Genomic DNA, 14,250 nt, shown 5'->3' on the forward strand with positions numbered 1-14,250 from the left:
TTGGGTGTTAAAACCAAAAAAACTGCAACGGACACAAAAAACGGACATCTAGGTTACCTAGAAAATTAAAACTTTTTCAATCCATGCAGGTTTCCATGAATTTTGAGAAAATGCAAAAATCCTTTATAGCTATCAGTTTGTATTTTTTGTAAAATTTTATGTTTTATCATTTAAAAAAATTGAGTTGTGCAAGTTATCAGAAGTGAAAGTAACTTAAAGTTAGTGAAATGCAATTTTTATGTTATGTCATAATAAATATCCTAATCAAATCAAACGTAATGTATTCGCAAATTGGGTTGACTACTTAATCAGAAGTATGTCTTTTTTAAACTAATACTACAATTAATTCATACATAAAAACAAAAAGTAACCATGAAATTAAATTCTTTTTAGAATCAAACAAGTATTTGGTTTCTAAAAAGAATACCTTAAATTTTCAGAAAAATATCTTGTAAACAAAAAAGTAAACGCTACATTTATAATGTATCAAGGTACAGAAGGAATATGGTTGCTACCAGGTTTCCTCTGATATCTCGAAAACTGAATTCAGAATCACCTATAAGCAATATCTGATTATTGTTAGATATCTCTGTCAATATTGATGCATAACTGTCTATATTATTATGATGGATTTGCTATTGTTTATTATTTGCTGGTTACAACTGCAACTCTACTACATTTCATCGCATCGTTATAAAATGCATTTCTGTTTCTGTTTCTCGTTCATACTAAAATAATGATATGTGTTACGTTCTGAATAACATTGCGAGGTAAACTACATAATATTGTTGCAACTGCATTACAAACACGATTCTCTTAATGCTTACTATATAATACTATGTACCTACTGAGTTTTACAATATATTTGTTAACTGATATTGCTGATACAAAATATAAAAAAAATCTCTAGATGTTAGTCCTGGTGCGGGACACTTTCCTATAGGTGCAAACAATAAATCTAAGAAAACATTGTTACCGTTAAAATACGTAAAATTTGCTTTACAAATTAAGATGATTGTAAACCTACAGTATTCTAAAAAAAATTGATTTAATGAACTTTCTTCTCACTTCCTCAGTGGTTATTGTATATGCAAATATTGTATAAACAAACAAACACATACATAATATATGTATCGTATAAATTTAAAATACATATACAGTAGAATCTCGATAAGTTAAACCTCGGTAACATAAAAACCTTAGTTACTTCAAAAAATACTACGTTCCCTTCCCATCAGAGCCCAAAACCTCTATAGCTTAAAATACGCAACCTCTATAACTTAAATAAATAATTTCTGTTAGGCCCTCAGTAACTAAAAGAAATGTTTCCACAACCTCTATAACATAAAATTGTGTGAATGAGTCATTTTGAAAGAGTGTCAAAACAACTGTACGATCATTTATAGAGCAGTGTAGCAACATAGAAGATAATGTATTCTCCTCTCTATTTGTCATTGAAAATCAAATCGATTTAGAAACAGTGAATTTTTTAAAACAAAAGAAAATCACAGATTTTTATAAGTAGACTAAACCTTTAGTTGTTGTTTTATTTTTATGTAATGTAAGTAATGTGAATAAATATGATTACATATGTATTTTATTTTCAGTATTTTATTGAACCCATCCTTCTGATGCATTCAATAACATAGACCCTTGATAACTAAAAACCTCTATAACTTAAAATATTTTTTGTTTCCCTTGGACTTTAACTTATCGAGATTCTACTGTATATAATATCTGTTCGAAAAATTAAACTAAAAGATGCCGTGCCGAGCAAAAATAATTAAATAGAATCGTGATCGAATTATCTATTTCTTCCCATCAACTTGAAAATCACAATTTTTTAAATGCCTTGTATACTGTAATTTGTTATTCAGAAATTCGAATTCAATGGGAAATGAAAGTAACTACACAGTTTTTGTGAGATAAACATGAACTACAACCAAAACTTAACACTAAAACTCTAGCGCCGGGATTATTTAGTAGTCAGCTATTGTTTGTTTATTCTAAGTTTTATTAACTTGAAGTGCTTATTCAAATGTTAACTTGTTGTAAATAATTATGTTTATAAGCGCATGCATCTATTTGCTCTCGTGTGTGAATGAGTCTTTAATATAGAAATAGAACGCGTCAAATTATTTGATTGGATATGAAAATTACCAGTCTGTGAATTTCATTTGAACCAACCGAAATTACCTCATAGTTTAGTTATTTGTTGTTTCGGTCCGTTTTAAGCATAATGTTCGAGTTTGTAATTACGTAAAACGTTTAAAATAAAACAGTCGTTTAAATTGTTTAAAATAAAATATACATTATGGCCGATTTTAAACAGTATAATCAATTTTTATTAATTTTACATCGATGGATGCAACTTGTCACTTCATTCGTATAGATACGTATAACCCATAGAAATTGATTGACGTAGGAAGCCTTAATAAATTTACAATATCCTATCATCTTATACTATCGTCATTTGTGAGTATCTAATAAATGTAAAATGTAATCAATCTTTATAATAATGTATAAATATAGTGGACACTAGCTTATCTTAAATATGCAAAATCGGTGAGCAGACTATTCCCATCAAACAAAATATTAGAATGAACTATTATTAAAATTACTACAAAAATTTATGCAATTCTTTTCACAGATATGAAAAGAATTTCAACTTATAATCAAAAACTTGCTTATTCTCGAGATACACGCAATGTTACGAATCTCGAATAAAATTAATGAAATACTAAGTAAATAATCTATTTTTATTATAATATAGAGTGTGCTCATTTCAAAAGTATCCACCCTCAATAACTCTTAGCCTGATATGATTATTCCTTTGAGTGAAAACACGTCGATTTAGATAACGTGAGGGAAGTTCGAAAATGGTATAGAGAATTTTAAGTTTCCCCCCTTCGCGCTTAGCCACCCCAACTTGAAATTTCAAATGGTACTTCCTACTTTATGATACCTCATTTGAAAGGTATCAATACAATTCAATACAATTCTCTTTTTAATCACGATAAAAAAAATGAAATCGATCAATTGGTTCTTAAAATAGACTACCCAAAAGATTGAATTCATACCCTCTATCTTCTGTGTAGTCTATCTTGACAGTGTAATCATAAGTATTGAGAAATTAAAATTTAATATAATTCATCTAACAATGCAATAAAAACAGTTTTTAGGGTGTTTTTTATAAGATTTTTTTATAATTAATCTTCAGAAAGTAACAAATTACCCTTGTTTGGGGCTAGTTATTTACATGGTGGGGCAAGTTGTTACAAACGTGGCGTTAACGTCTCCAAACTGGCGTTGGCCTTACCCCCTCTACCATGTAGCACTTTTTAGGATCCTTTCCATCTTCCTATTCACATCATATGAGCGGCTTGGTGAACAGCCCCTTTCAAACGCATTTCTATTTTACGCAAAGAATCCAAATGGAAATCCTTTACTCTTTGTTTATGATGCCACATTTGTGCCAACCACCAGATTCTTACACAACGGAGAAAAGAGTAATGATATTCAGTTAGTGCATACACCGACTAGTACCTCTAGGTGCGTCATGTTAGTAAAGAATTAGATAATATATAGAATGTTTACGTAAAGTGTACTCCCATACATACGTACGTACTTTTATCCAACGTAGTTTACATAATACGTGCACGTGCACAGTTTACATATGTATGTAGAAAGCATTTTTTACATACAATAATACAGACTGGTTGTGATTTTGTGACGTCAAAACATGTTAAATAATTCATTTGTTTAACGACTAGGTCCAATCCAACTTTTTACATTGTTTACACTGATTCACACTCTTCCGGAGTATCCTCGGCTAGTATAATTGCTCAAGTTAGCCAAAGTGAAGCACAAAAGACCACACTCTAGTCTTACCTCGCAAGGTACTCATTCATATGGCTGATATCGAAGTGGCAATTACTGCTGTGGTTGCTCTCTATGCGTATAGTTGTCACAATTATTATCAAGTTTATTAAAATAAAATTAAGAGAAACAATTATATTGTTTGTTGAAAAAACTTTAGAAAAACAATGTTTTATACAAGACACAATAGCCACCGAATTATACAGGCAAGTAAGAATGTGGATATGAAGCTTGCCTCTACTTGTCTGGGTGTTGTTCTAGGGTCGAGTACAAAAAAGCGTTTTTATAATGAAGTTTGACAGGCGAGGCAGCACAGGCATCACATCCATACTTCACGACTTCACGCTACTTCGCGGTACTCACCTGACTTCACGCTACTTCGCGAGAATATGGGGGAGGCTTAGCTTTTTACTGATTCATTAGATCACCAACGAGAGTATCGTAATAGCTTGACAGGGTTTCTTAGTGTAACGCTATAGATTTCGAAAATATTGGGAGGGTTGCCTGATTATTTAAATAAAAAATGACTTTAAAAGTAGGTATATTTAACATTGATCTTATGGGATAACGGTAGATGGATGGTATGATTTCATATAGATTTCTCCAAAACTAGTCAGTGGAAATTAAACAAAAAAAAAAACCAGTTACAACCTTAACAAAGTATTACAAAAAAAAAAAACGTTGTTCCCGACTATTTAAGCATGCATGAGCACGCAGTTGAGACACAAATTTAAAAAATATCTATTTTGAATTTTTATGGTAAATTATGTTATAACTTGAATTATAAGACGAAAAGTGAAATTTTCCAATATCTGGAGTAATTTTCAAAATATCAAAAATTGAAAATTATGTTAAATTTTTGTTAGCTTTCGATATTTCGAAAACCAAGGCAGATAAAGAAAAATTTTATTCATATTTCTCGTCTACATTCATGAAGTTATATCAAAATTCATCATCAAAGTTGAAAATAAGGTACAAATAGTTTCAACCCTAAATTTAATATTGCCTTGGTGCCCGCACTACCTTTATTCCTGCTAAACAACCAAACTTAAGATATAATATCCTTTTTAAGTTTCTTAAATTCTAGCTAAAATTGTCAATATCAGTATTCATGGAGCCAATGTGACACACTGTATAATGAATGAATCCATTTAAAATAGTAAATATGATATTACTTCACTCTTCTAGAGTGGAAAGCTTTACCATATAGCTAAAACTATCTCCAATAATAGTAGGTATCCAAGGCAACATCACATTCACATTTTGCACTTCTATGATCACCATACACCATTTTGTAAATACTGATGATGATGTGTTTGTGCTCTCAGCATATTTTGTTTTTTATACTCACAGTATGATTCCAGTCTTAAATTCAATAAGCTGATATTGCTTAACTTTAGTGATCTGTTGTCAATCAGTATTTTTATCGTGGTATGAATGTACCGTGGTATAGCTTTCACTTTCGAGGTGGCGATATAAACTATAGTGTCCACCAAACTAGAATTTTAACCTCCTACTAAAATACTGTTATAATAACACCGCTCAACGAGATTAATTAAAGAAGTTTCCACTTCAAAGAGATAACATAATTCGCAAAGTCACATAGGATGGTTTTTTGAATTGTTTTCCTTTCGTTTTATGGAGTTTATAACGACCTGGTGATTCTTATTTCTTTATATTATTTTTGGTTATTCTATCAATTATCCTCAGAAAGTGAATTTCAAGTCAATCAAGTTGTTATTATTTTCTGTCCACATTTCTCTGCGACTTATTACTTCGTGTAGGTAAGCTGCACTCACTAATTCAAGAAATTCTGCTGTACACAAAATTTGGAAAGAATATCTGTTTTACATACCGCTTAGTTCATTTCTTTTGGAATGTTAAATAAAAATATAGATCTAACTGATACTTTCGTAATACATTCACAAACTGAAATGCTATGAATATAAAAAATAAACTATGTTATATACATCAGGGTAAAATCATAATAATAACAGTGAATATAGATCTCAATGTTTAAAATATAATAACTTAAAAACATTTTTTAATTGTAAGTTACAATAAAGAAACGTACGAAGATAATATCATTACGACTTTACTATAAATGAAACTTATTACTAAAATCATTTTAGTTTTAATTATAAAATGAAGTTATTAAATCTTTAATCGTTTTTCAATATTCGTTGGCTACAAATAGATGATTGTTTGAATCTTCCTCCTATCAGTATTGAATAAATTTGAATGAAGTGTCGAATTGAAATTAGATAGTTAGATAGGTACTTGAATTTTGAATCACGGACAATCATTTTTGAATGTGCATCCATTTCGGTCTAGTTCTTTTTTAAATGAGACGATATTTTTGGCCTCTATATATAAACTACTACGAGCACATTCCAGGCATGTAGATTACAGTAAAAGTAAAAATAGAGCATGTGAAGAGATGATAACATATGATAATGAGTTGTCGAGAAGCTCGGTCCGGAATACTATGCTGGAACTTTGAGTATACAGACTCAGAATTGTGAAAAGAAACATGACAGCCCATTTAGAGATGTCACAATGTGTTAAGGCAGGCTTAATACAGTAAAAGTGTCAAGTGTCAAAAGTTAAAAGATTAGAGATAGATGATGATCAGTTGTCGAAAACTCGAGAAGAAGGATCCTGGATAAGCGACAGCGAAATCAGTTTATATTTAAAGCCCAGCCACAGTAAACCATACCCAGCCCAAAAATATGAAGGCGGACAAATTGGAAAAACTAGCAGTAGAAAATGACTGAATAATTTGCGACTGAAGTTTAGAATAGGACAAAGCAACTTCTAAATCATAGGGGACCGATATGCACAACCAGAGGGCTAATTACAGGAAATTTTGATGTCGAGATCAACTTCAAAAACTGGATTATCAACAATAACAAATACTACGTAAAAGAAGAAGAAACGATGGAACATATATTGTGTCGCTGAAATGGAGCTCAAAAAAACAGTGGGTTTTGTTAATACCTGGAAATGTTTCAAAGCGAAGTTTTGTGAAATGGTAATTAGTCATTCACTCGTATTGAGTGATGGCCCCCCTGCCCAAGCTCTCCAACTTAAACTATATTAAATATTTTGATACTTAGACAATTTATGGTTTTAATTGTCTTTTTGAAAGCCATAGATGGTGGCCAAGTTTACTTTTCTGTGAAAATTTGGACTGTATACAGGAGTCATGACGTGGTTCATTCAAAGCAAATATTTTTTATACCTATTCATTCAACTATCCGAGCTGCATAGACAGGCGAAGGTACTTTAAAATATTATGAATACCGCTGCTGTTGATGAATGGGATGAAACATATGCAACATTGTATGCAAAAAAAAAATGTGTATATAATCTCCATGTTTTTTTTGTACATAAACAATTTTCAACATCTATACAATTTATTGTTCATACTATACTTGTTCCATAAAAAAACTATACTGCTGAAACATAAAACTTGAATAAGCTAATCTATCGCCACAATATTATGGCAAAAAAATAACATAAATAAAACATCTCTGTGGTTCCTCTTACTAAATCTATGAATGAAACCGCATACACATGGAAAAACATTGGTACTTTAGTTTAGTTTAGCAGATTAGTTTAGTTCATGCAAAAACTGAAGAATTTTTTAAGTTTGACTAAATATTTTTTATTTTTACACCGTGTATATATATCAAGGTATACAAAGTTTAGTCCAAAGTTTGTAACGCTTGAAAATATTGGTGGTACGAACAAAATTTTAGTACAGGTGTACATAAAATTTCCCAGTTGTATGATGATGTCGTTGTCTGTCTGTCTGCATCTGAGTACGAAAAGAGATATCAAGCTGACATTTCTACAGCGTGCTCAGGACGAAAACAGTGATACTAAGTTCGTAAATGAGTAACATAGGTCAATTGGCCATTGGATCCGTAGGATCCATCTAGTAAACCGTTAGAGATAGAACAAAAGTTTAAATGTGAAAAATATTTCTTATAAACTTTGGTTGAAACATTTTTTCGTAAACAGCACTGTTTACCCCTGAGGTCGTAAATTAGGACATACTTTGATGTCCATTTTCTCCAAAACTATAAAAGATAGAGAGTTGAAAATTTGCCGATAGCTTCAACTAGTAGTTTTGTGAAACACTCCTAAAAACATTTCTGTGGAAATGTATAAAAAATGTATATAAAACCGTGAACTCAACTAGGTACACTTTTTACGATAAAAATCGCAAACAAAAATATAATAATCTACACATAATTATTAAAACTATTATGCGTGAAAAAATTAATGTTTCCTGTATGTTTTTATTTATAAAAAAAAAAACTCATGAGCAGTAGAACTCCATTACTAAAGTCATATTTTTCCCTCATTATATATTTCTTATTAAAAGATCTTTTATATTCAAATGGAATTTATATTTTCAAGTTTTTGCAAACCAGAAATATCTACATCAAAGATCAGTCAGGAGGAACCCCAAACTAGCACTTGAAACATAGCTACAAACACTCCCCATTAAATTACCTTTCAAACGAATCAAAAATAATCCAAACCGGTTCATTTGTTTAGTTAGTTTACAATGCCACAAACATAGCGGTCAAACTTATAACTACCCTTTTGGTTCGAGGGTTAAGAAAGAGGGATTTGGTCTAAAAAGTTGGCATCCCAAAAAAGTTTATCTTTGTTACTAACCCAACCTACATGACACAACACCCTACTGAAATTTAAAAACATAAAAACGTCGTAAAAAGATTATTTTCCCCAGGGATTAGCCTATAGTCAACAATCCCACATACCGAATTTCAGTTTTTTCGATAAAATTGAGCTAGTCGCTGAGGATGCAAAAAAGTAGCGGGGAAGAAAATGCAAAGAGATTTTACTGTAATTTTTATTTAACATAGAAAAATATAATAATGTATACCTACTACATACGTAGAACTTTGTAGAGATGAGGTAATTTATTGATTTGAACTACTTTTTGAACGACAGTAAATGTAGGTATATAAATATGGATGCAATACCTTGTTCTAAATAGCGAATGTGTTCTAACTTACGATAGTAAAAGTAATATCTTAGAGGGCCAATGATGGGAAAAATTGTGTTTATATATTTGCGATAATTGTATTTATTGAATTTTATATTTTACTATATAGTTCGTGTCGTATAATTGAATTTATGAAAAAAAGTTTCAAATTATAGCTGTTTCTAAAAAGAGGGGCATTTGTAAATATCTCTGTTGAAAATCCTTGACACTGAACAAATAGGACACTAAGGGGGGAGGTTTACTAAAGATTTAGATCATTTCCTATGTTTTGCACAGTAAAATGGATTTTTGATGGTTTCAAACTCTCCTATTCGGTTTGTTCACCCTCAAAACATTTTTGGATAATGGTAAAACATTATTCATTCGATCAACTCATTGTGTATATGATATCTTCGTAAATTCAACCAAAAATTCCCAGAAGAATTTTTTAACTGTACATTAAATCGTTTTCGAGATATCATACCACAAAATTAAAAAAAATTGAACTATTTTTTCTTGTCAATTTCTTTAGTTCAATTATGAATAGAAAAAATGATTAGACGACACTGTTTAGGCAGCATGTACACTTCGCGATTTGCTACATTTCTCGATTGCTACACTTTCCGATTGCCAGGCTTCCCGATTGATAGTTTTCTTCTCGAGCTATCGAATTAACATGTTTAAAAAGTATAGAGATACATCAAACTCCCTTACTTTGTACGAGCAAAAAAAGGCTATAAACTATATTCGTCAGACCATTATTTTATCGGGCGGAATTTGTAAAAGAGATAAGGAAATTATTCGACAATATTTTATTCAGAAGACATTTTAAAAATGTTAAGTAATTGTATACATTGACTACATTTTCCTTCCGTTTATCTGATAAAATATTACCTCATATATAAAAAAATTATTCTCAATAAGAAAAATGTATAGAGTTTATAAAGGGTTTTCCATGAAGATTGGTAGAACTTCAAAAATTATTTTCGATATTTTAACGGAACCAGATGATGAGCCAATGAACATCACGGTCAGAAGATCAAACTGAACACTCATTTAAAAGCTCCATAATTTGTATGCGTTGTTCAACATTGTACGTAACATTACATGATAATTTTCCAATATTTATAATACCACGTTGCCCAGTTAGCCTAGATAGAACAAAATTTTAAATACAAAAAATGTTTCTTATAAAAAAATAAATAACTTTTGTTTGAAACATTTTTTCGTAAACATCACTGTTTACCCGTGAGAGCGCAAATTATGCGCAGATTGTATAGTATGTATGTTATGGCTGTATCAGTTATATATGTGTGACATGTATGTATGTGTAATATGACAGTGTTATCAACACATATATGGTATTTCAATAATTAACTCAGTCAATTGTTTTTTCACTTGTCTATTTTAAATTTTAAGTTCTATCACTCTAAATGTAAAACCCTGTACTATATCTTGTAAACTATTTACTTACGTGTAGCTTTAAAAGCATTTATCATCCTGATCTAGGTTATAAAATTATATATTATGGGTGGGTTAGTTTATTTAGTAATTAAATTTATTTATATAATTTTATAACATAAATTATTAAATTCAATGTTTTTATTCCTTTTATTTTTTTAACCTGTTATGAAATTATCATAATTTAAAAAAATTAATGAATAGAATTTGAATCACTGAATATTTCTGTGACTGGTCGCCTTGTGAGGTGGATGAAAAATGAAAGTGGTTACTTTACGGGTGGTCATAGAATCGTTAATATTATACAGGATTGGAATTTATAAGAGAATGTGAATAATCATAGTGTCATGAATCATTTAATCTATTCCAATTTCATTATAAAAAATGAATAAATATATAATTATACACTGCAATTATTTCAAAGTTAGTTTATTCGAGATAATTGCCAATCATATTTCATTAAACCTGTTCAATTAGTTTGAGTAAAGTTAAACTAAATGCATTAAACCAAATTTTGTCTATTTGAAATAAAATCAATTGTTTCCAGCGCAAAATTCCATTATTCATTAATTGCTTTACATGCCCAAATAGTATGCCCAGTTTTTCTGTAGCAAATCTCAAGAAACTCTTTTTATTTTTATGAAATTTGGAATTTTTCAGTAAACAACATTTCCAATAATTAATAGTAACTAGGGTGATGTTATAAGAAAATGTCGGGTAACCTTCTAACAAGTAGGTGAACAGTTCCCCACCGATTCAGCATACAGACCTATAAATAAGCAGTAAGTGCTCAATTTTTAAAGCTAAGACAGTTTGATTACCCGCGTGTTTGGGGTTAGGTATTTGAATGCTAAGTGGTGGATCAAAATGTGGCCACACTAACCCGTTCATTAAACTGGAATCTTGAGCTATTTTCGATTACAAACTTATACAAATAAACCCACCAGAAGTTTGCATAAGTAAATTGGTGCACAAAGCTTGTATAAACCTAGCCTTACTAGCGTAATATTTTTTTTTTTATTTTGTCTGTATTTTTGTTGATTTAGATGGATTTAAATATACAACAAGTTTTGTATTATTTTGCGATTTTATTAACATTTAGGTAATGTCAACACAATCTTTTTATATTGTCTTTAAAAAAAGTTATACCGAATAAGAAAAAAGTAAACTAATATATAAATGAACGATTCGCATGGCTTAGGTAGTATATACTTTAATCTCCGTGAAATGTTTAAATTGCACTCTAAAAAACAATAAAAGAATAAAAAAGCAAAAACAAAAAAGCATTAGCTAAATTTGCTCACCCTAAAATTCATCCATCTTAGTAAATGTTGTATCTTTCCACCCTTTATTTACAAAGGTAAAAGGTTTTAAATCACATTTATCGTATATATATTTGTAAATTGGGGGGTAGTGATTTACAAATAAATTGAATTCCATAGATTTACGTGGAACTACATAGATATACACAGTTTTGGCTAGCTTTTAGTTTGCTGAAAAATTGTTGAGCATTGCCTTTGAGAGGTGTATTTTGAAGAAAACAAATTTTCCTTTGTGGTGAGCATTCATCGAATTGAAAAATTATCTGCTCTGTTTTAAATTCATGGTTTATGTTAACTTTTGCAACGTCTGTTTGTTACACTCGAATTAAATATTGTCTGATAAACTAATGCTTGGTTCATTAAATTTGGTTAATACTTAGACAAGGAATAATGAGGCTGGATTGTTAAAAGCTGACCTCTCTTTGATCTTATCGTAAAGATCGTTTGAACTTTGCTTCTCTTTACTTTGTTTGAACTTTGCTTTCTCTTTACTAAACGCCGTTTTATATTTTGGATACTTTGATCACCGTAAAGGAATGTCATTGGAAAATTTGCCTCAAATTAGATTTCGCAACTATTCATGTCGAAGATTCGGTTCTTATCTATTATGTAGATTGTAGCTGCCATGTTGAAACCTCATTTTAGTTTCACAATTTGAACCATCAAAAATTTATTTACGTTACTTCAAATTTTTGGCAGTTTTGTTCTGGTCGACTCGGAATATCCCAAATACATTTTATTTGACAAATATTATTTACATTAAATGTAATTTGGTAGTAATAATACTTGGCTTAAGTAAAATTTGAACAATTAAGTATTATATTTATTGCTGAAAACCAATTAAAATACATTTTCACAATCAAATATTGTGGTGTAGGATTATATTGCCAATGCCTACCTAGTTCCTACCTCCATATTTATTGTAACAATATTTAATTTGTCAACAAAAGGTATTATTTCACATTTCAATCAATTTACTTGATAATACTAGACCCAGGCTTGGTATTTAAAAGTAATTTCAGAACGAATTGACGAGATACTTGTCAAGCTCAAGTATAATATCTTTATTATTATACGAAAATTTTCATAACCGGAAATTAATGAAGGTATTAAAGGCGATGTTCAATCAAATAAGAAGACAGAATGTTCAATTTTTACACACTTATCGCAGTAATTACGGTCGTATTTTTCCAAGTGTCCAACTATCTCTGGTTTATTGACGGAGACAATTGACTTTACATGTTCCCAAAGAAAATTATTTATGGGGTTAGATCCCACGATCTCGTAGCCAAGCTGTAGGTCCATTAAGTGACATAAAATAAAATAATAAAATTTCCCTAATTTTCATAAAAATACATTTGGCGTGAATCTCTTCACTATGATGGCAAACTACACTAAACATAAAGCATTGCAAGCAAACTGTCCACTATAAAATCGGTTATTAAACAAAAGAGTGTTGCCTACTTAAAGATTTGAACCCTTGGGCGAAATATTCTGAATGAATTTTAAGCTTGACGTGCAATTAAAACTTTTCCTAGCCGCCTGAAAAAGAAGTTTCTGACAATGTTAATTTTCGTAGAAGAATTTCAAGATGTTAACAGCCTCTCAAAGCACCAAACCATTTCGAAATAAGTTTCAAATACTATTACTGGCCCTAGACCTACGAATTTACCATTGATTCGTTGCAATGAGGGTCGATTTTTATCAGCCCATCTATCTATTATTGAAACTTTTTTGTTTTGTTTATATTTTTGATATTGATCAGTGACAAAATTGAAAATATTATATTAAATACTTTTAATATTTGTGTTTAAATATTTGATAAATCCTGTAGGATTAATATTGTCTCTATTTGAGTAGGATTTATTACTTTTATTACGTCATTACCCATGCACAGGGTGTTATAAAAATACGTAACGAGTTATGTAGCATCGAATTCAACACATAGAAATAAGTAAAAAAGTTAAGAAACTTTTTTCCAATTCCAAGTTTTCCTACGATTTCGATTTTCAGTCATTTTAAAGCTTGTTATGATTTGAAAAAATATTTGTTTTAAAGATCTACATTATTTATTTAGTTTCATACGAATAACTTGAAGAGTTAAAAAATGTAAGTTTTTTTCTAAAAAATAAGAATAATTACGATGGCTAAAAACTAAGTCGAAATCGAAAAAAGACAATTCAGTTTTTTCTTCTAATTACATATAGAATTGAGTTTAGTTTTGACTGCTGCGTAATTTTGTAACACCTGTAGATACACCGGTTACCTACTTTTATCACAAACTTCGCCTGATGAAAACTAATTCAAACAGAAAAAAACGCGATGATTCTCGAAAGGCTTATTTAGTCAAATAATAAGGATTTTTCCTTATATAATTTTTAATTAGAATAATTTTTTTCAATTTCGAAATTTGTCTAGATTTGGAAATTTTTTTTATATATATACTAATATTTGAGTTTCATACGATAACTTGAAGAGTTAATAAAATATAAGATTAGTATTAAAAAAAGGCTGATTATGATGGCCAAACTTACCTGAGTTCGAAAAAAAGATAAACCACTT

The sequence above is a fragment of the Chrysoperla carnea genome, chromosome 4, assembly GCF_905475395.1.
Source record: "Chrysoperla carnea chromosome 4, inChrCarn1.1, whole genome shotgun sequence".
Classification (NCBI taxonomy): Eukaryota; Metazoa; Arthropoda; class Insecta; order Neuroptera; family Chrysopidae; genus Chrysoperla; species Chrysoperla carnea.